We start from the raw sequence: 22,146 nt of genomic DNA, 5'->3' as shown, positions 1-22,146 counted from the left end.
TAATGGGCAAAATCGGACAATGGGGATGGAAATGGAGGGGTTTTTTTTCGAAAAAACAAAATATCGCTATATGTTTCTTATTAAATAAAATATTGAATTCGTTTAAAATTCCTACTATTCTTTCGATAAGGGCCTAAAACTTATCTTAGTAAAGTTTTTTGACATCACCAATTATTGGCCCAGGGGATGGAAAAAATGGAGTTTCGAAGACAAAAAAATCATACCTTCCTTAATAGGCACAGTATCGAATCGGTTTAAAGTGGTCGTTAGTCCTCTAAACATTACCTAAAACCTTTAAATAATTTTTGATATTACCAACACTTACGGCAAAGGATGACTAAAATATTGCTGGAATTGTAAGAAGATAGGGCTTGTCGTATGCTAAACAAGTGAAACTTTTTTTCAAATTCAGCCATTGTCGTATTGACTAAATTTGAAATTTTTCTTAACTTTAAGGTGGAAATCTTTTTTATCCCTTTCTTAGCACCGGTTAAATCTACTTCTCCCGAAAGGGATTTTTGTATGTCTACCTGATGTTATAATGCTATGTTTATTGGTACGTTTTTTCAATGGTGGAGAAACCGAAAACCCAAATTTTAAAGAAGAACGGACGATTTCAGACCTAATGCTTTGGGCACTATCACAACATAATTAAAAAAAAAAAACAAAAAACATATTTAATCATAAAATCAATACCAGTGAACTAATATTTATTTTCTTTGTACCAAATTACTTGTCATTCAAAGGACCTTCGAACGAGGTGTCACAAACTATATCGCCTCATTTAAAAAAAATAAGTTTTCAGCCCTTTAAAATTTAGAAAAGATTTAAAGACGAAATTTTGTGTTGGTAAGTTTAAAAATAATTTTTACAGTTTTAATCCACAGATTATGATTATTTCAAGTTATTTCACGTAATTTTATAGTTATTTTTGTTGGACTGAAATTTAAAAACAATACTACCTCCAATGGTTTTTCGCACCTACCGATCGATGGGGTGCGCGAATTTTAATTTTCTTTTCAACAAAATTCATTAATTTTTTCGGATTGTCAAGTAATGTAATCAAATGTTACCTTTGCTATTTAAGATTTTATAGTTGGGGTAGGTGTAGCGAGAAGATGAATTCCAACACTTTGAAAATAATTTAAAAAAGCTCCTCGCGAGAATGATATACGTGGCTGCAAACAACAACACGATGCGACTGATAGCTGTTGAATAATAAATATAGTAACTTTTCAAATGATCACCTGTATCATGAAGTATAAACAATCAAAACATTTTGAAAAATATGTCAACCGAAGGGAGATACAGCAAACGAACAAGAATAATATTGTAATTTTAAGAGAAGACAACGAATTTTTTGAAATAAACGTCTTTTGATCATTTATATATGCATTGTAGGTAACAAATTTGCTTTAATAAACTTTTCTTTGCAATGACTCTAAAAAAAAAAAAATTGAAATTATTTTTGGGATATCCACGACTCCCTTAACGAATACTGAAAAAAATAAAAATAATATAAAAAATACCATATATACAAAAATATTTGAGCCAAATTTCAAGAAATGTAGTTTGGTCAATCCTGAGATATAAGGCCAAAAGCAGTGCGACAAACATACGTACATACATATGATTGTTTGATCTAGATGGATTAGTTTGACCCTAAAACGTAAAAAAACCTATACTCCCGTTTTTGACATGATCATACTTTCCCCTTTAATATAGCTACTCTAGTTATATTCACCGAGAAAATAAAGAAGTGGAGAAGAAAACGTATTTTCTCACATTTTTATTTAAATGGAAATGATGCGATTTTTGTTATTAAATGAACACTTAAAAAAATAATATAAAATATAACAGGTTGAAATTTGATTATATATATATTGTATATACCTACACTAGCATCCCCGTCGCGACTTCGCCTGCTCTGTAAGGTAACTTGCGTTTCCCGTCGCAGTAAAGGAATGTTTGTTCGCTTTGCTCGCCCTTTCCATCTAGCAAGGGGACTTTACCACCTGTACCCCACTGTTCATGAAACTCATGCTTGTGAGAATATAAGTAAAATGAAAATTAATGCCTATTCATTTTATAAAAACTGTGAGTGTGCTGTCTGTAATTTCTTCAAAACAGTTTGATCAGGACAGGACCTAATAATTTGTTTTTAAATTTGCCGCCGCGTTGTCGCTCGCGAAATACATAATAAGAATTACAAAAGCAACCCACCGGGTTAGTCTAGTGGTGAACGCGTCTTCCCAAATCAGCCGATTTGGAAGTCGAGAGTTCCAGCGTTCAATTCCTAGTAAAGGCAGTTACTTTTATACCGACTTGAATACTAGATCGTGGATACCGGTGTTCGTTGGTGGTTGGGTTTCAATTTACGACACATCTAATGTATGTCGAACTGAGATTGTTCAAGACTATACTTCAATTACACTCACACATATCATCCTCTAAAGTAATACCTGATCGGTAATTCCCGAAGGCTAAACAGGAAAATAAAAGAATTAAAAAAATAAATTATCATCACAATGTTACCAAATATCATAAAGACTGATTCAATAGCAACAGAATAAAACGGAAAAAATGTTAAAAACACTATGGTTTTCTAGCTCCGTTAAAATATTGAAATTCAAATACCCGAAAATGGTTTTTGGATACCTATCAGAGTATTTGTAACCCCAAATCGAGTGAATATCTCGTTTAGTATAGTCGGAAATAGGGAAAACTAGCAATCATTGGTCAACATTTTTTTTGTTTTTCTTCGCCCCTTTCAAAATCGAATTTCAAAAAATACAGAAAATGGTTTTAGATACCAATTGAAATCACACAAACAAAAATCAAGTTAATATATTCATTTGTTACCTAGAAGAAAAAAATAGTAAAATTTATTTTTATCACAATTTAACCCTTTAAACTCGACTTTTCAAAAAGAACTTGAAAATGGTTTTTAGATATTCACATAAAGATTAAACACACAAAAAATCAAGTTGATATATTCATTTGTTACCGAGAAATTAAAAAAAAAGTAAATTTCATTGTTACTCATTTTATCCCTTTAAACTCGGAATTCAAAGAAAATCCTGTCTTAGTGTACACATATACCGTAAAAAGAGCGTGTACACAAATTTTTATCTTCAGTATTTTTGTTGGGCGCTGATTATAAATCGCTCACGCCGTGTTCTTTTTTATATATATACTAGCCGGCCCGTCTAGCTAGAATCTGGACCCTCAGGGCCCCGGCAAACCCCTGAACCAACTCAGGGGTTTCTCGGGGCCTACCTCAGCAACGCAGAGCTCGCTTCGTTCGCCATTCCCGTGTTGCAGGGGGACGGCGCCTTGAACACCCGTTCGTTATCCTCATGATTGTGAGAATAATACTGATAAATAACAATTTAAGTACTCAACCTTTACAGAAACCTGAAAAAGAAACTAAATTATATAAGACAGAATAATAGTAGCTTTTTCCTCTGGTGAAGGGAGTAAAGTAATCCCATTTACGGACAAATTGTGGGGTTCACTAACAGGTTCTGCGGATGCTGTTGCGTATGTAGCCTGCGCCCTACCGACTTAACCTCCTCCTCACCAGCCCTCCACCCGAGGCCGGAACCGCATTTAAGCACTTGTGAGCCCCGGGAGGTGACTTCGAGCTCAGGGTGTACAGAGTCCTGGTGCATCATCACCGTCGCCCATCCATGCAAGCAAGAACGAACGCCGACTTCGCAGAGAGCTGTCTGTCTCCCCCTCGCTATCCGGTCCGGTATCTTTACCTCACTCCTTGAGGTCTTTGCTGGCTGTTCGAGCTTTCCTAGAGGATCTACATATCATCATCTGGGAGCCCCGACACCATATTGGAGTGTGGTAGCCAAGGCACTCTAGACATATTGGCTGCCTCCCGTTTCGTTTTTCTGTCTGTTCAGCTGTTCTCTTTGTTCCTTCTCTCTTAGAGTCCTTGTGACTAGTTATACTATTGTAAACTACTCCCTTTCGCTCCTGAGCATATACTTCAGCATATTGTCCGGCGTCAGTTGGAGGACCCCGAAATGTCTCCGTAGCGGTAACCAACTTTCACAGCCGAAGAAGGTGTATCTACATCTCCGCAGTAGACACACCCATGGTCTGTACGTAGCTGGAACCTGTGCAGATAGGCTCTAAATTCAGAATAACAGTAGCTACGGTAACTAAAGTACACACAACTTTGACGACGAAAAATTCATTTTTATGCCACAGAGGCAGAAATATAATAATAAAGTAAGAGGATTAATTATTTTTTTCCCTAATGAATATCTTTAATTTACAACTTTATCTTCCTTGGGGGTGAAGAAATAATGAATCATTTTATATATTTTAACCTTCAAGGAAGTTAGGGCCTTGGTCTGAGGCTTAAAACCTTCCGTAGTATAATACGAATGTATCCTGAAAATTGAAAGCAATCGATCGATTGGTTCTTCGAAATTTTTCGAGATGAAATGCTCATTTATCTAAATAAACCTTCTCAGTTATGCCAAGAAACATGGATAAAGATTTGGTTGCGATTTAATCAAGTAGTTTTATTGTTTATCCCGAACAAACAAAATCACTCTTCTTTATATATGTATATATATATATATATATATATATATATAAACATATATATATATATATATATATATATATATATATATATATAGAGAGAGAGAGAGAGAGAGAGAGAGAGAGAGAGAGAAAGAGTGAGTGATTTTCTTTTATAAATTAGTTAAACATTATAGCAGCTTTAAATTCAGATATCATCTTTCTTTTCTTTTTTCTTGTTTTATTATTTCCACTCCCATTTTGAGAGCGTTTTCAAAGCCAATAAATTATTACAATAAGCGTTAAACTCAATAAATTAATTAACAATCGATGTATTATTCAAATGTAATCAACAATGTTGGGATGTTTACATAAACGGAGTATCCCGAGAGATAGATTCGGCAAACATAAAGGACTACTGATTTACAATATCAAAACAAAGAAACAAAATAAATTCATGTGTAAAAATTCCCTACCTCGCTTCATTTTTCCAGTATCAGCCATTCTGTAACAAAACTGCGGCCATTAAATTTTTTTAATCATTAATAATTCCGTAAATATTCATTTTTATCGAATTATGTTTTATTACAAAAAAAAAAAAATGTTAAGCCTTTTATTTAAACAAAATGATATTTCATTTGTGCAAATCGAATGAGATACGGTTGAAATCGTTAAACTGAATTACAAAGATTATGCCATCTAATCTAGAATCGTAAAATTTTTGCGATCCATTTTATCAATTTCGGCTATAATTCAGTTGTTTATCGACCGATATGAATAAATGAGATATTATTTTGTTAACAATAAAAGGCTTAACATTTTATTTAATCAGACTTAATTCGATAAAACTAATATTTATAGAGCTGTTAATGATTAAAATATTTTCATGGTTTATAATTTCTATAAAGACAAAATTTTCAAATTTATCTTCAAAAATTTTCAAATTCTGTTCTTAAATATAAATTTTTATGAAAAAACAAAATGGCTGACAGAGGGGAAAACATAGCAAGATAAGGAATTGGTCCACATTAACATTTTACTTTTTGTTTATTGTGGTGTTCTGAATCAGTCCTTAAGTTTGGTCAGCATCTCCTGGGACAGTTATACATACAAGGATACTTACAAGATTATATATATATATATATATATATATATATATATATATATATATAAATAAATCAAGTGACTGATTCAAAATCAGCGCTCAGCAAAAACCACTGAAGATAAATTTATAAAAATTTGTATAAAAGTTCTTCTTGCGGTGTAAGTGCACTCTAAGAAAGGATTTTTTAAATTCAGAGTTTAAAGGGGGAAAATGTGTTTTCTAGAAATATTACCTAAAAATAGTTTTATCAGTTTATTTTGCTTTAACAATGGAAATAATTTTGAAAAGTGAACTTCACGATAAACGGGAACAGAAATAAAATATTTCTGTCATTTAATCCTAAATTTGTTTTTCACCGCCCAAAAGTTGATATCTGTTCAGTTTGTAACAAGCTTAACATTCGTATTAAAGCTAATACTCTTAATTCATCTGGGGCCAAAATTACTTTATATATTCATCATAGGGCCTATACAAGAACCTTGAACGGTATGATTGAGGAGGACTACGTAGAAGCAAAAAATCAAGTGTGATTACATTGTATTATCAATGGAATTGCAGCAAATCATTCATCTTCCTATTTTATCCCATCAAATATGTAATACAATATTGAATTTTTATAATTTTTGGTGTTTTATGGATAACAATGATACTGCATTTTGTTGCATTTGGCATGAAAGTTAGTAGCAAAATGGCTTCATATCTTTTAAAACTTGGAAATAATTAAGTTGAACGCCAAAAGATTTATGTAACTTAATTGCTACGGAAAAATTTGAACATCAACTGATACTAGTTAAATTAAATAGTCATGATTTTTTTAATTTGATACATGTAGCTGAAAACCTGACACCTATAGCTTATAAGAAACAATTCATTGAATTTGAAACACGATAATACTGAACGATCTTAAAAAAGGACAGACAATTTCAGATATCAAAGATACTATATTTCAGGTGCTTTCTGTCCAAGCACATCTTCCGTTTTCTGTTTAGCTGCAGGTATATCTGCGGCAAAGTTAATTGATTTAAAGAAAATGTTGCCGTACATGAAAGATTTGGATAAACAGTATCATATAAATTTGATAAATGGTGAAAAACATTTAAACTGGATAAATTATGTTTGTTTCAATACCATGACTTTTATTAAAATTGATAACTTAATTTTTATTGTAAGATTTTTAATAATTTCTAACTTTTGAATTTTTATGAAATTTATTTTTTAATAATTCAATTTAGATCTTTAGTTTTACATAATACTTGTAAAAACAACAATCAATAAATAAATAAAACATTGTATAAGTAAATTCAGTGGCACTTATAACTTCATTCTGAATTTTACTTAATATTTTTAACTATTATGATGTAATTGTATATGGCATATATTTGTTCTTTTATAAAATCAGGCTCTTTAATAGGAATGTGGAATTTTATGGATTACTAAGCGTCTACCTAAAAGTATGATGTTCATGCTAGACTGGATCACCGCAGTATTACTGTGAACTGATAAAAACAATAGTTTGTGTTTCCTGAAAATTTTGATTTGTGGTACTTTGCATATGTATCATATCCAGTCCTCATATGTGTTTTTGATCTACGAGGGATATCACTAAAGTAAAGACCGCTGGGAAATTTCTCTCCTTAAGGTTGGCGAACCTGTGTTCATGGCCACGCTAGTAATGTAAACACTGTACTGTAAGTAGTCGCATTGCAGTACCTTTGATTAGTGTGAGTTATAACGTTATAAAATGAATAGTAAAATCGATGTTGCCGTCGACTGTGAAATACGTGGAGTCATAGATGTTTTAAACCATCAAAAAACATTAAGCCGGCTGAAATTCATAGGCAGTTAGTCGCTGTGTACGGCGATAATGTAATGAATGAAAGAAACGTCCAAAAATGGTGTGAAAGGTTTAGAAATAACAGAATTAATGTGCATGATGAAGAACATTCGGTAATCACCGAAGACCTGTTGAAACGCGTCGATGATGAAATCAGAAAAGATCGTCTCTCAACGATTTCCGACCTCGCCCTTCTTTTTCCTGATGTTTCAAAAGCTGTTATCGGTCACTTTGTTGTTGACCATTTAGGCTTCTCAAAGGTTAGTGAACGTTGGGTGCCGTACATCTTAGCGGAACGTCACAAAAAAATCCGAATGGAATTTGCTTTGGAATTTTTGAAACGCTACACAGAAAAAGATGATGAGTTCCTTAATTTAATTGTTACCGGCGATGAAACATGGATTTCGTATAACACAAGAAAAAAATGACAGTCAAGTGAATGGCGTCATCCTCAATCACCAACCACACCGACAAAGATCAAACCACAGCCATTTGGACGCAAACTGATGGCCACAGTCTTTTAAGATCTGTTTGGCATACTGCTGATTAAGTCCATGCCACAAGGAACGACTATAAACGCAGAAATTTACTGCGAAACTCTACGTAAATTTCGGCGCGCAATTCAAAATCGGCGACGTAGGAGGCTGACCGACGGCGTCGCCCTGCTGCATGATAATACATGTCCACATGTTGTGGGTTCCGAAACGTGATTTACTTACAAAATTTGAATGGGAAATTTACGATCACCCATTATATAATCCGGACTTATCTCCTTCTGATTTATTTGGGAAATTGAAAGAATTTTTTATGGGTAAGCAATTCGCGAGTGACGATGAACTTAAAAATGCTGTTGTTCAGTGGCTAAATGGACTGACTGGCAGCAGAAGAATTCGACGAGGGTAAATTGAAGATGGTGTATCGCTACGACAAAAATCTGAATTCATGTAGGTAGCGATTATATACTGAATAAGTATAAGGTATGTATTTTAAGAGAAATAAAAAATATTTATAAAGTTTTCAGAATAAATATTTTTTACAATAAAATTGTCTTTACTTTAGAGATATCCTCTCGTAGATAGTCTAGTTCAGGCGTGACGAACAGTTTTTGCCTCCGGGCCGAATTGGAAAGAGAATATTTTTTTCACGGGCCGAACGAAATACAAGGGTATCATAAAAGAATGGTGCGGTTTTGAATATGGTTTAAATTAAAAAAAGATTACCTACAGTTTGTTTTTCATTTTTCAAATTTGTCGTCTCAAACATTTTTTTACATAATTAATAAATTTCAATATGTGCGCCCTTAGTCGCTCGACAAATGTCCAAACGATACTCAACTTTTCTCTAAACATTAGTTAACATTTCTTCGTTAATGGTTGTCATTACTTCATTAATCCTGTTTTTTAAGTGGTTTAGGTCACGAATTTTTTGTGTATAAACAACGCTTTTGATGTACCCCCACAAGAAACAAACAATCGCATGGTGTCAGGTCTGGACTCCTTGGAGGCCAAAGTATGGGTCCTTGCCGACCTATCCATCGATCTCCAAATCTTTCGTTCAAAGCGTCCGTGACCAATGCATTGAAGTGCGGGGGAGCACCATCCTGTTGGAAATGAAGTCGATGCATGTTTTCAAGTTCTTCCGGCTGAGGAAAGCAATAATCGGTTAACATTTCAAGATACACAACTCCATTAATTGTTTTTTCAGCAAAGAAGAAAGGCCCTATTACACGATTTTTCATCACACCACACCAAACATTAACTTTTGGCGAATCGCGTTGTTTCTCAATAATTGCGTGTGGGTTTTCAGAGCCCTATATTCGTGAATTGTGTCTGTTAACATATCCATTAACATGGAATGTAGCTTCGTCTGTAAAAATTATATCATCTAAAAATGATTCGTTTTCACTTATTCTGTCCAACATAACAACAGCGAAATTGTAACGTTTTACACCATCATCGGGTTTCAATTCCTGCAGTATCTGTATTTTATAAGCGTGTGTAATTTCAGTTTTTTATGTTATCTTTGGGAACTGTTGATTTTGGAATACCTAATTCGACGCTTCGACGGGGGATGGACTTTCCAGGACTTCTAATTGCTGATTGTATAATTAGTTCAACCGTTTCGTCTGGTACACTTGGTCTGCCGGTTGATTTCTGTTTCTTAACTGATCCAGTTGCTTCGAATTGTTTGAACCAACGTGTTATGTTATTTTTGTATGGTGGATCTGTTCCGAATTCACGTCGAACTAAAATTACGGATTTTAATTCAGCCATCAATAAAACACACTTTGCTTTGTCTTTATCCGAGAACATGGTAACTCACTAAACTCACCGCAACAACAATACAAGAACTGACGTTGTGGTTACAACGGCTGATAAACAAACTTTTGGGTTGGAGGCTTTCAGGGATACCAATATAACATCTAGAAATTACCCTACAATCCTCCTATGAATTACTGAAACTGCACAATTCTTTTATGATAACCCTGTATTAAAATTAAAAAATGTTAAATACAAAAACGATTTATTTAAATAAACAAAATTTTATTACGTAATTTTTTGTACTTTCATTAAAGAAAACATTCGTTCACAAATATAAGTTGAGCTGTAGATTACTAAAGATTTCTTCGCAAGCTTTTTTAAATTTCCATTATTCAATTGCTTACAAAAAAAACTAACATTGAAAAAATTTTCGTTGGCCGTATGTTGGCCATGCCTGGTGTAGTTGGACGCTAAAACATAAAGAATTGAAAAAAAATCGATACCCCATTTTTGATATGTTCACCAAAAAAAGAGAAAGTAAAGTCTTAAAAACTACTTACAAATTTTAGAAAATCAATAAAAGGTTACATTTTTTAAAAAGAAATAACTAAAATATTTACGTAGTTAAAAAACACTTTAAAAAGGTTTGATAATTTTAAAACTTAATCTAATCTATTTTTATTTAAATTACCACATTATTAAGTATTTAAACATTAATGCCTAATATTACTAAAACTAATGACAACGATAATATTAAACAAACCGTTATTTTAGTCTTTACGTTAATTTACAACTTAACTATTACTAACAGCTATTATTCATTAAGTACAATGATCTGCCCGGATGAGATTCCATTTTGTTGAATAATGCAGTGGAGGAGGGATGCGTCGTAAATGTTAAAATAAGGAGAGAATGACAATAATAGAAAAGGCCTATGAAGGACGGCGGTATAGAATGGCAGACGAAAGTAATGGAATGAATGGCTGGATAGATGGTGGTTTACAGAGTATAAATGATTACGTCACATCAATGCTTTAGTACGTTGTTATTTATGAGATAATAAACGGTGACTAAAAGCGGTAGGGAGAAAAATAGATTACATATTACAACTGTGTGTGGTAGGGTCAATACAATAATTTTTATATGTTATGTTTTTAAATAAAGAATTAAGTAAATAAATAAACGATAATATTATTTTATTACGTAACTATATAACGTATTAAAAACAGAAAATTATATATATATATATATATATATATGTAATACAGTTATAAAAATAAAAATAAAAAATATCCATATACTCACTCGTTACGTAATATTCATTTGACATGACACTAAAAACAAATCATTTCACATATACAGAGTAAGTTAAAAGATAAATAACTGCGGGGCTTTTTTTTTACAAAGAGTATTACATCACATATTCACACGTGCCAATTTATTAAAATGATAATTCGTATGGTTTGCTACATCTCTATATTAAATACAAAAAAAAATTGACCTCAATCAGAACTATAAATAAATAATAAAATTATACATCTCAATGGGATTAAATAAAAAAGCTGACAACAGAATTTGTTATACTTTCCTGGCGTTGGTTATTTATTTTTATACCGCTGAAAAAGTTACGTAAGATTTCTTTTAAAGAGTGCGGGTAATTAATAACGAAGTTTTATTGTAAAATTATCAATAAATGTTTAAATAAACCAAAAGTTTTTTTTTAAATATTCAAAAAACTATATTTTGCTAGTTTTTTCTATTCCCCCTCCCACAAAATTCCCTTTGAAAAAAGTTTTTATTATGTTTACTATGTTAACTGGAAGAACTAAAAAAAATCTTGCATAGTTCAGCACACGAGGACCGGACTATCGTTAACTTAATTTCAGTGGCCGCTCGTGGCTAAAATTAGCAAGGGTGCTGCTCCAAAAAAAATTTTCTGGGTTTTTTTAAAGGTCATTGTTAAAATTTTCTGTAAAATAAAAGAACCGAGAAAATATTAATCAAATAGAATAGCTGGAAACAGGTTAATAATCTAATTCTACACTTTATCACATTCAAGAAAATGGTGCACATTGTATACCGTTTTTTATACAGTTTTTAAGCACATTGTGCTTAAAACCCGTTTTCGATTTAACCGAATAAATTAATAAAATGTCCGCTTAAAAACACTACCGTCCAATAGTGCTTAATTTAAATTTGTAAGTACAAAGAAACAAATACAGAATTAGTTTTTACTACCTTCTCTTTCACCATTCCAGCGTGTTTTTCGACAAAATTGGCACTCAAACACCTCTTGCTTTCCGCCACATTGTGATCACTACTGAAAAAACAACTAAACTACTTTCATATTCCTTCCACCGATTAAACTAGAAAAGGGAACGAACAAGGAACGTTCCATACACACGCAGAATAATAAAAACTACCTTCCACCAACAGGCCAGGGTCGGCACTGCGAGAACGACAATGCTCCCTCCCTCGCAGCCTCGCGAGCAGCTCCAATGTGCGCATGCGCACAACAGCAAAACCCCACGGCGCTGGAACTGTAAAGTGCAAAGTTCCGTACAAAGATTTTTTTTCCATAAACTGGGAGAATGGCTACTGACATTAAGTTTACGGATTATATATTGTAACAAGTATAAAGAAAGCATTAAAGAAACAATGACTCATATTAAACGTTATTGATAATATCAAGTGGAAATAGCGGTGCTGCAGTTCCACAGAGCGAGCCGCCACTTTTTAATTTGGTTTTAATATTTTAATATATTTTTTTTAAATTGATTTATTATTGCTAACAATAGATACCGGAGATAAAGAAACGACAACCTTCCAACTTGGAGAATGATAATGAACCATGTTTCTAACTTGCCCGGCTCAAATTTTTTCGTCCTTAAAACTGAGCGTAACTCAAGAACGGCTCAACCAATCTTCACTAAATTTTCACCAGTACAAACAAACTCGGTTACACCACTGCAGTATAAATAAATTTCAATATAATTGACGCAATAGTGTGTGTGTGTTGCACACACACATACACAGACACACAGAGAGAGAGAGAAAGAGAGAGAGAGAGAGAGAGAGATTTAAGTGAATGGTGTTTTCGTACTCCTCATACCCTAAAAACTATAGTACCTAAAAAAGGGGAGTGTCCCCTTTTTTCGAAAATTTGGTTTTATAATTCCTTTTAAGATTTAAGCAAAAAAAAAAAAAAAATAGTGTGATTAAAAATGAACAAAAACCTTTCCTGGTTTTTATTCTAGCAATAAAGTAGTAATAAAATATACCTGATTCAATTAAACTAAATCTCACAGTACTAACATTAAAAAAAGACTAGAAAAACACCAAAGAAAACTTCTCGGAACATTAAAAAAATATACATTACACCTATAACGAACTAAACAGACGGTCTCCGTGGCACAAAGTTAGTGTCTCAGATTCTCAGACTGAGGTCCCGGGATCGACTTCCGGTCAGGTATGGTGTTTTTATATGCTACAAAATTTCCATTCTCATATTCATATGCACAAGCTTCGTAATCATCAAGAAAAAAAATCATCCTCAAATATTCTAAAAGAGAAATAGATTATTTGAAAAAAATCTGATGGAAACACTGTTGTAGGACTTTCCTATCACGCGGCTAAAGCCGCATTCCAGGAAAGTCCTACAACTGTGGCTGGTTTCTGATGCACGGCTTACATACATAACTTAGTTTAAATTATCTATCATTTTATTTAAATATAATATTTTTTAGTTTATTTTTAAGTAAACCGCGCGGGTGTGGCGGTAGTAACGGCGACAATCGGCAAAAACTAAACTAATGTAATTTCACAACTTACGTAAAAAAAATTCACTTGTACGGTCGGCAGACTGGTGTAGCCCCGAGACTTAGCGCACCAGGTACTGAGTCGACCGGGAGATCGAGATCAAGACCCGACCAGACCGAGTTACTTTTTTAAAGTTTAAATATTATCCATTTATATTTAATTCTACCGCTCACCTGTAACGTTCCAACGTAGCGGACAACTCAAACACCATTTTTTGGGATGGGTGCAATTTTGCAAAACTATTTTTTTTTCCAAATATTGTTATTTTTTAATAGTTAACATATGTTCCGGAAAAAAAATATGACCTTAACTAGGAGAAATCTCGAGATACTGAGGATGAATTCATAAAAAAAAAAAATTAAGTATTACAACCAAAAGGAGAGAGAACATATAAAAAAACATATAATTTTTATTTAAGAGATGAGGGGTCAATGTTTTTAAAAAGTTTATTTTGGATATATGAGCAATGTAGGTAACCAATTTGCCAAAGTAAAGTACTTTTTAAAGCGCCTATGAAGAAAATCGAAATTGTTTTTTCGCGTTATCCTTCTGAATAAATTTAAAAAAACACAGTTTTTCACATTACAACACAGTTGTAGGACTTTCCTATCACGCGGCTTAAGCCCTGTTCTGGGAAAGTCCTACAAATATGGATTTTTTCTTATGCACGTCTTACACACAACTTAATTTAAAATATTTATCATTTTATTTAAATATAATATTTTTTCGTTTATTTGATTCAATGATTCTAAATAAAACGCGCACGCACACTGTATTTAATTCGCACAGGTGTGGCGACGGCACTAGCGGCACTAACGGTACTAATGGTGCGGCACTAACTAGTCGCACTTGCGGCGACGGCACTAACTAATATAATTTCACAACTTACATAGAACAAATTTCGCTTGTACAATCGGCGGACTGGTGTAACTGCGAGGTTTAACGCACCAGGTACCGAGTAAATCGGGCGATCGAGTTCGAGACCCAGCCGGACAGAGTTACTTTTTTACACTTTAAATATTATTCATTTATTTAATTCTACCACTCACCTGTGACCTCACAACAGAGCAGTAGTTTTGAGAATTTTTTGGGTGAGCATACGATTTTACAAACGTCTTTGCACATATTTTTATTTTTTAATTGTTAACAAATGTGACTAAGGAAAATTTTACCTTAATTGGATGAAATCTAGAGATACTGAGGGTGACCTTTTACAGCCACACCTTTTTGACCTTTTAAGTTGAAAATTTAATAGCATCAATGCCCCAAATAAATTAGTAATCTGACCTAGTTTGCACAAAATCGGTCAAGCAGTTCTGGAGATATAAGTAATTTAGAAGACCAACACCGAACAAATACATTTAAATACGAATATTAACATCCGGAAAAATTTTGGGCTTCCTTAGGGTGTCAAAACGTCAAGATCCGATGCTGAAATTGAACCGATTACAATACTTTCCCTTCTTGAGCTACAGCTCTTCCTTTTTTGCCCTGTTCAGCATCCGGGAATTACCGTTCAGGTATTACTTCAGAGGATGATATGTATGAGTGTAAATGAAGTGTGTAGTCTTGTACAGTCTCAGGTCGACTATTTCTGAGATGTGTGGTTAATTGAAACCCAACTACCAAAGAACACCGTATCCACGATCTAGTATTCAAATCCATATAAAAGTAACACCTGCCTTTACTAGGACTTAAACGCTGGAACTCTCAACTTCCAAATCAGCTGATTTGGGAACACGCTTTCACCACAAGACCAACCCGGTGGGTTCAAGCTACAGGTTTACTGAGTTATATCTCTGTTATAGAGCTATCTTGACGGGAAACTAAAAAAAAATATTACACCTATATATAAAATTAAAGGAACTGAAGTGACGATCTCCGTGGTAGATTAGTAGCGTCTCGGCCTCTCATAATGAAGTCCCGGGTTCGAATCCCGGTAAGTTATGGTATTTTTTATACGCCAAAAAATGTCCATTCTCATATTCCCACCCACAAGATTCTTAATTCATCAAGATTAAATTATCTTCAAATATTCAAAAAGAAAAGAGAATTATATATTCTTTCAAAAAATTGTAAATATAATATCAATGATGAAGAGAATTGAATTAAATATTCTGTTGAAAACTATAAAACTTTTTTCGAAAATCCGATTGAAGATTAATTTCTTAAGATCAAACATTATATGTAACGTAATCCCAAAACAATCGCTTAACGTGTAAAACACTTGCCAATTTTTACATGTGTAAAACAATCGCTTTATTATTTTAATAAAATAAAAATTTATGAGATTATCCCTAGTAAAAGAAAAAAAACTATTCATAAAGTACTATTTAAAACATAAGCATTATTACACGCTTATATTTTATTAAACAAATATATTTTATTTTTATTTATTTAAATATTAAACGTAGCATATAAAAAAAAAAAAACTGAAAAGATTTAAACGTAATAAAGAAAACGTTATAATTCAAAAATTGTTAGCATAATTACTAATACGATAGCTTTAATGATCTCACGTATTTACCACCTTGTTATGGTAGGACTATATGACATAGTTTCTCATTGTTTAACTTAAGTTAATTACTAGACTTACTTCAAGGCCTAATAACTTTGTAGGACAAACTTTCTAAACTAACATTGCTTAAAAAAAATCGGGTAGGTTCTTAAATTCAATACTAAAGAAGGTAAATTAACTTCAAATAAGACAATCGATGTTTTTTGGTGTTGTACAAAATAATGGAACAGTTTCTTAATAAACTTAAAATAGAAAAAACCTGATATGTACACCATATGACTTCCTTGTACGCCTATTAAATTAATATATACATTTTAAAAAAATGAAAAGTACATAAAATTTCATTTCATTAATAACTTTTGATATATTTTCATGCTTTTTTTATTGTTATTATTGAATTATTATTTATTGTAATTTTATTTTTTTAAATCAAAGGTTAACAATAAATCAATATATTTGAATTAAAAAAAAAAAATGAATTCGGATTCTCGCCGATGTGCCTTCCCCTTGTAAGATGTAAGAGTCAAATATTTCATTAATTAAAATTTTATTGTTCTATAACTCTGGAACCAATGAAAATAAGTACCACTTATGATATATCGTTGAAAAGCTCTCAATGGGGCTTATTTCTGCAGTTGAGAAAAATTCAAACATCCATTTTTTTTTTAGATTTTGAGATTTTTGGACACCTTTGGTGCAGTCAATTGTAATCAAAAGGGGAGGTATAAAACTAGATGTACAACAGTCCTAAATCCAAAATTTCAACATCCTACGGCTAATCGTTTTTGAGTTATGCGAGAGTTGTACTTCGTACAAGGAAATAAAAATAAAGTACGCAGTTTCTATTACGGAGACAATAAAACAATGACTTGGAATATATCTTTCTTTATTTTTCCTGTTTAGCTTCCGAGAATTACCGTTCAGGTATTACTTCAGAAGATGAAATGTATGAGTGTAGTCATGTCTAGTCTGTCTAGTATGTGTAGTCTCAGGTCGCCATTCCTATGTTTGGTAATTGAAACCCAACCACCACCAAAGAACGGCAGCCTCTTTGCTGAGGGCGTTCGGGTCCAGAAGATGGCTGGATCAGGACGTTCTGATGACGCATTGAGGATCCTCGAGGTTTGTGACTTGGGCACGCGATTCGGGGGGGGGGGGGGGTATTCATGGGGGTCATACCCGAACCCAGACTAAGTGATAGGGAAGGGAAGGGTAGCCCTCTTGGGGAGAGTCACCATGGCGACCGGGAGGGATGTCGTGATGTATAAATGATCCAAGAGGGACCCCGTCGGGAGATCTGCTTCAAGTGGTGGAAAGGGGGGAAGGCTAGTCTTCAGCCACGTCACTTGGGACGGAACGCACTTGTTGCCTTTACTAGGACTTGAACGCTGGATCTCTCGACTTCCAAATCAGCTGATTTGGGAAGACACGTTCACCACTAGACTAACCCGGTGGGTTTCGGAATGTATCAATGCAACTATTATCTAACGGATGGTGACGTAATTAATAATAAAAAGTATCTATATAAAAAATGTGATAGCACGTCTTCATTTTGAAAAGGAAAAATGGTCCATTTATTTCGTATAACTCGTGAATGTTTAAAACTAAATTTTTAGTTTTATCGAAACCTGTAGCCATGACAGCTTTCTAATATTTAGCTTGAGCTGCAAACGTTCTGTATCCATCGTCGAAATTATTCATGATATCCTTTCACGAATAAATAAGACTGTGATACTGGTATGGATTCCTGGCAATTGTGGCATCCTAGGAAACGTACGGACCGATAAGGCTGCCAAGAGAGCTGCAATAAATAGCATCCGAGTACAATCGACATGTGAGAGACTCATAAGATCAGTCCGTGTAAAACTGCGGGCTCAATGGAATAGGTTCTGGCTGATGTGTCCTTTCACGGCATTACATAACATCCGGGAGAATGTGCTCGAAAAACCTCTTTCCCGACAGAAGAGACCAAGTGGCTAAGGATTGGACACACCAGGCTCACCCACGCTCATCTACTTGGCTCTCCTCAGAAGATCTGTGAGGCTTGCAAGGTCAAATGGTTCGTGCACCATCTGTTCTTTGATTGCCCAATCTTTGGAACTATCCGACAAAACTTAGACCTGGGTTCGGATTTGAAATTTCTATTAAACCAGAACGAAGATGTAAAACGTCTGTTGCGGTTCCTCTCCTACAGTTGAATGAAGAATACGATTTACTGATTTTTGTATTTATTATTACTTTCTTTATGTTTATTCTTTATTTTTGTTGTTTTATATAATGCTACATGATAGTGTTACTTTAGTCGCTAATAACTATAATTGTTTATGCGACTGTAAATAAAAGCATTAAAAAAAAATTTATACATTAAAAAATTTTATACATGGATATAAGATTTGCGTTCAATTTTCCTTTTAATATTATAAACCTATCTGTGAATACATTTTATTATCGGTCTGGAATAGAAAATCGATGACTGGATTGCTTACCTCTATTGGAAATATTTACGCAGTTCATATTCAGTTAGAAAATTATAAATAGAATTTTTGATTATCGTATAATCACTTAATATCATTTTATTCACACACAAATAAAATGTATAATCTTGATGATTTTTTTTTCTGTAAAACTATAATACTGTATTTTGAAAATTTATGATTACCTAGAAAACGATATAAATCGCCAACGCTTTGTTCAACATTTGAATTTAAATATTTAAAATCCAATAAAACTAATATTATCAAAGGTAGAGAAAAACAAAAATGAAAAAACTGTGAAAAACAAATACTTTATTTCTAATGTTTATTAATTGTTAGGTAGTTTTCGATGTTTTCATTTTAATATAAATTAAAAATTTAGCTCTAATAAGCGAGAAAATATCGATCGTATATTTATAAAATTGTTAAACTGTTCAGTCTACTAAATAATCCTATGCAGGTCGTAATTAAAATAGAAAATATACAAAAAAATTTGCAATAATTATACGAATATTCTGGACAAAAGTACCAACATCTACTGATAATACAAACGAGTTTAAAAACGCATAAAATTACACAACTAGCACAATATTTACAGTTTTATATGTAAATTGGTTTTTTAAGTGGGGCACATAAATAACCTGTCGTTTAGGCGATGTTTCTCTCCTTTTTTACCAGTTGGGTGAGTATGAAATGCCACTCATATTTCTTGATACGTTGTTGAATGCAATTCCAATGAACAAAATACCTTTTTTTTTTTTACGTAGTCCAAATATAGATTTTTCTTTAAGTATTCATGGTAAGATAGATAAATCTGTGCAAGAGTATTTTTTACAAATTATTTGAGTTAATTGCTTTCATTCTTTGGCTTAGAATTTTGAAATTTACTTTCAATAACGATTGACATGTTATGGTCGTCGATTACGATTACGCCAATTTTTCCTCTTATTTCAAGAACGTATAATTCCTCCACAGCTGTACTTTTCTTCATCAAATTAATACGTTTTTAACCCTGTTTTCAATTACGATAGGCAACTCTTTCAAAATTTTATCGGTGATGTTAATCTTTGTAAAAAACCCTACTCTTTTTTGTTCCAATGGGAAAATTACCTATCAAACATGTGAAAATGAATGATTGATTCTCGTTCTCCGTCTGAGGATAGTGTTTTAAACTGTAACTAATTGATTCTAGACTTGATAAAATTTACTGTAAAAATTTGTTTATTTATAACCATTTATTTATTTAACTCCACAATAAAAGATATATTTTGTTCCCAAAATCATTCCCAACTGACGAGCGTATTGTAGCGATATCAACAAATTAATAAATTATACCAGAATTAATTTCAAATAGATACAGATGACATTCGGAGAAAGAATATAATAATAATTTTAAACGTTCTAATAATAAATATAAACCTAAATTACTTGAAAATAGCACTGTAAACAAAAAGCAATAAAACAAAGATTTTTAACGCTATTTTACAGGGGAACAAAAAGAGATAATTAAATGGCTCGTGTCATGTTATCAGTATTAATTATATTCAATCAATCTGATAATTTACTCTTAATAAAAAAAATACTACGCCATTATCAAACACTTAAATCGGAAAAACATTTTATTATCTATAAACTTCAATCGACGACAATTAAATGGCATAAGTAATCTTTATGTAACCTATTTAAATAGCGACGCGAAAAAAAATAAATACATAAACAATGACAAAAATGTCAATTTTCTAAAAATAATAAGTACATATATACAGAGTGTCCCATATAAAACGCAACCCAACCTTATATTGGTAGGTATTGAAATAATAAAAAGGCATGTGTAAATGTAAATGTAATTTTTATTATTACCATCCATTACCTTACATTTAGAGTAAATGCTGGAAGTGGCCACCATCTTCTAGAATACAAGCTTAAATTCTTTTTACAGCGTTTCTTGCAACTTTTTTCAAAGTTTGTGGTTGGATATTTAATACAGCTTGTTCAATATTGACTTTCAATTGTTCAAGTGTTCGTGGTTTGTTGCTGTAGGCTTTTTATTTGAGGTAACCCCGTAGAAAAAAATCCGCCGCAGTCAAATCTGGAGATCTTGGTGGCCACAAGCCTCGACCGATAACACGATTACCAAAGAATTCCTCATCGAAATTAGAAGTTGAACCTGCGTAGTGCGATGTCGCACCGTCATGTTGTAGCCAGCAGTGTCTGTCTTCCTCTTCCAAGAGTGCGATGAACTGAAATAAAATATCCTGATATCGTTCTGCATTAATGGTGTACTCGAAAAAAATAGGACCGATTATTTTCTTCCGCGATATCGCGCACCACACGCCCAACTTCTGCGGGTGTAATTGTTTTTCGTAATAAACGTGGGGATTTTCAGCACTCCAAATTCTACTGTTTTGGCTGTTTACGTGCCATCCAAATGAAACTGTGCTTTATCTGTGAAAAATAAAGAATCCATAACATTAATTCCCTCACGCAGAAATCGATGGAACCGTTGACAATATTGTAGCCGTTTTTCTTTGTCGGACTCAAGAAGTCGATGAATCGTTTGAATTCGATAAGGTCGTAATTGTAATTGTTTGCTCGCCCGATGAACAGTTGATTTAGACAAATTAATTTCAGCAGATAAACGTCTGATCGATTTATTTGGCGAGGCGAGTAATCGGTCTTTGATTTCAGTGACTGTATCTGTATTCAACACTGACGCAGATCTTTTGTGTTTCTTGTTATTAACAGAACCAGTCTCTCTAAATTTTGCAACTAACCTTAATACTGATGTAATGTTAGGAGCTAGTTTATCTGGGTACTTATGGCTAAACAAATCTTGTACTGCAACCACTGATTTCGTACTGAAGTACGACTCAACAATGAAAACACGTTCATCTAGCGAAAACACCATCTTGTCTCTAGCAGTACACTGAACTTTATGATTGCATTGTTGTTACTATCGGTAGTGTTCTACTGCGTTGCCGCGATGTTCAGATGTTGGACGAGTCCATTTCAGTAACGAGTAGGGGAGTAAGCTTGACTTTTGAAATTTCATGGATGAGTGATTGATGGGTTGCGTTTTATATGGAACACCCTATATATATAAATATATATTTTAACCTCGGGGACCACCGTTAGGTATTACTTCAGAGGATGAGATGAATGACAATTTTTGTAGCGCGTGAAAATGACATGCCTGACCGGGATTCGAACCCGGGATCTCCGGATGAAAGGCCAAGACGCTACCACTAAATGCTAAATGAGTACGTTATTAAGACCTGAAATTAAAGAATTATATTTAAAAATATTTATATCCGGCCATGTAATACAAAAATACATCAACAAATTTCCTTTAAAAACGGATTATTTTTATTTGCAGGAAATAATCAAAATATAAGTTCAACATGCAATTTTAACACTTGATCTAGTTCACAAAAAAGATGTAGATTAAAAAATTATCCTGTATTTATTAAACAAAGTGTTGTAGGTTATTAGTTCACGATTCTACAAATACTTCTAGATTAAAAAAAAGTGTGCGTTTATGATTTATAGTCCAACCAAATTACAACTGGAGAAAAAAGAAATGTTAC

At 33.0% G+C, this 22,146-nt stretch overlaps 1 protein-coding gene across 1 annotated transcript in view; it reads right to left on the bottom strand.

Annotated features, from left to right (window-relative positions):
* Positions 1-12,167, bottom strand: part of LOC142330863 (uncharacterized) — a 478,952-nt gene extending 466,785 nt beyond the window's left edge. The window contains exon 1 of the mRNA XM_075376328.1: positions 11,987-12,167. The gene's annotated coding sequence lies outside the window, so the exon portion shown is untranslated. The remainder of the gene's footprint in view (positions 1-11,986) is intronic.
* Positions 12,168-22,146: the final 9,979 nt, after the last annotated feature.

The sequence above is a fragment of the Lycorma delicatula genome, chromosome 10 (genome assembly GCF_047948215.1).
Source record: "Lycorma delicatula isolate Av1 chromosome 10, ASM4794821v1, whole genome shotgun sequence".
Classification (NCBI taxonomy): domain Eukaryota; kingdom Metazoa; phylum Arthropoda; class Insecta; order Hemiptera; family Fulgoridae; genus Lycorma; species Lycorma delicatula.
Note: the sequence above shows the minus strand (reverse complement) of the source record. Positions and strands in the feature narration are given on the sequence as shown.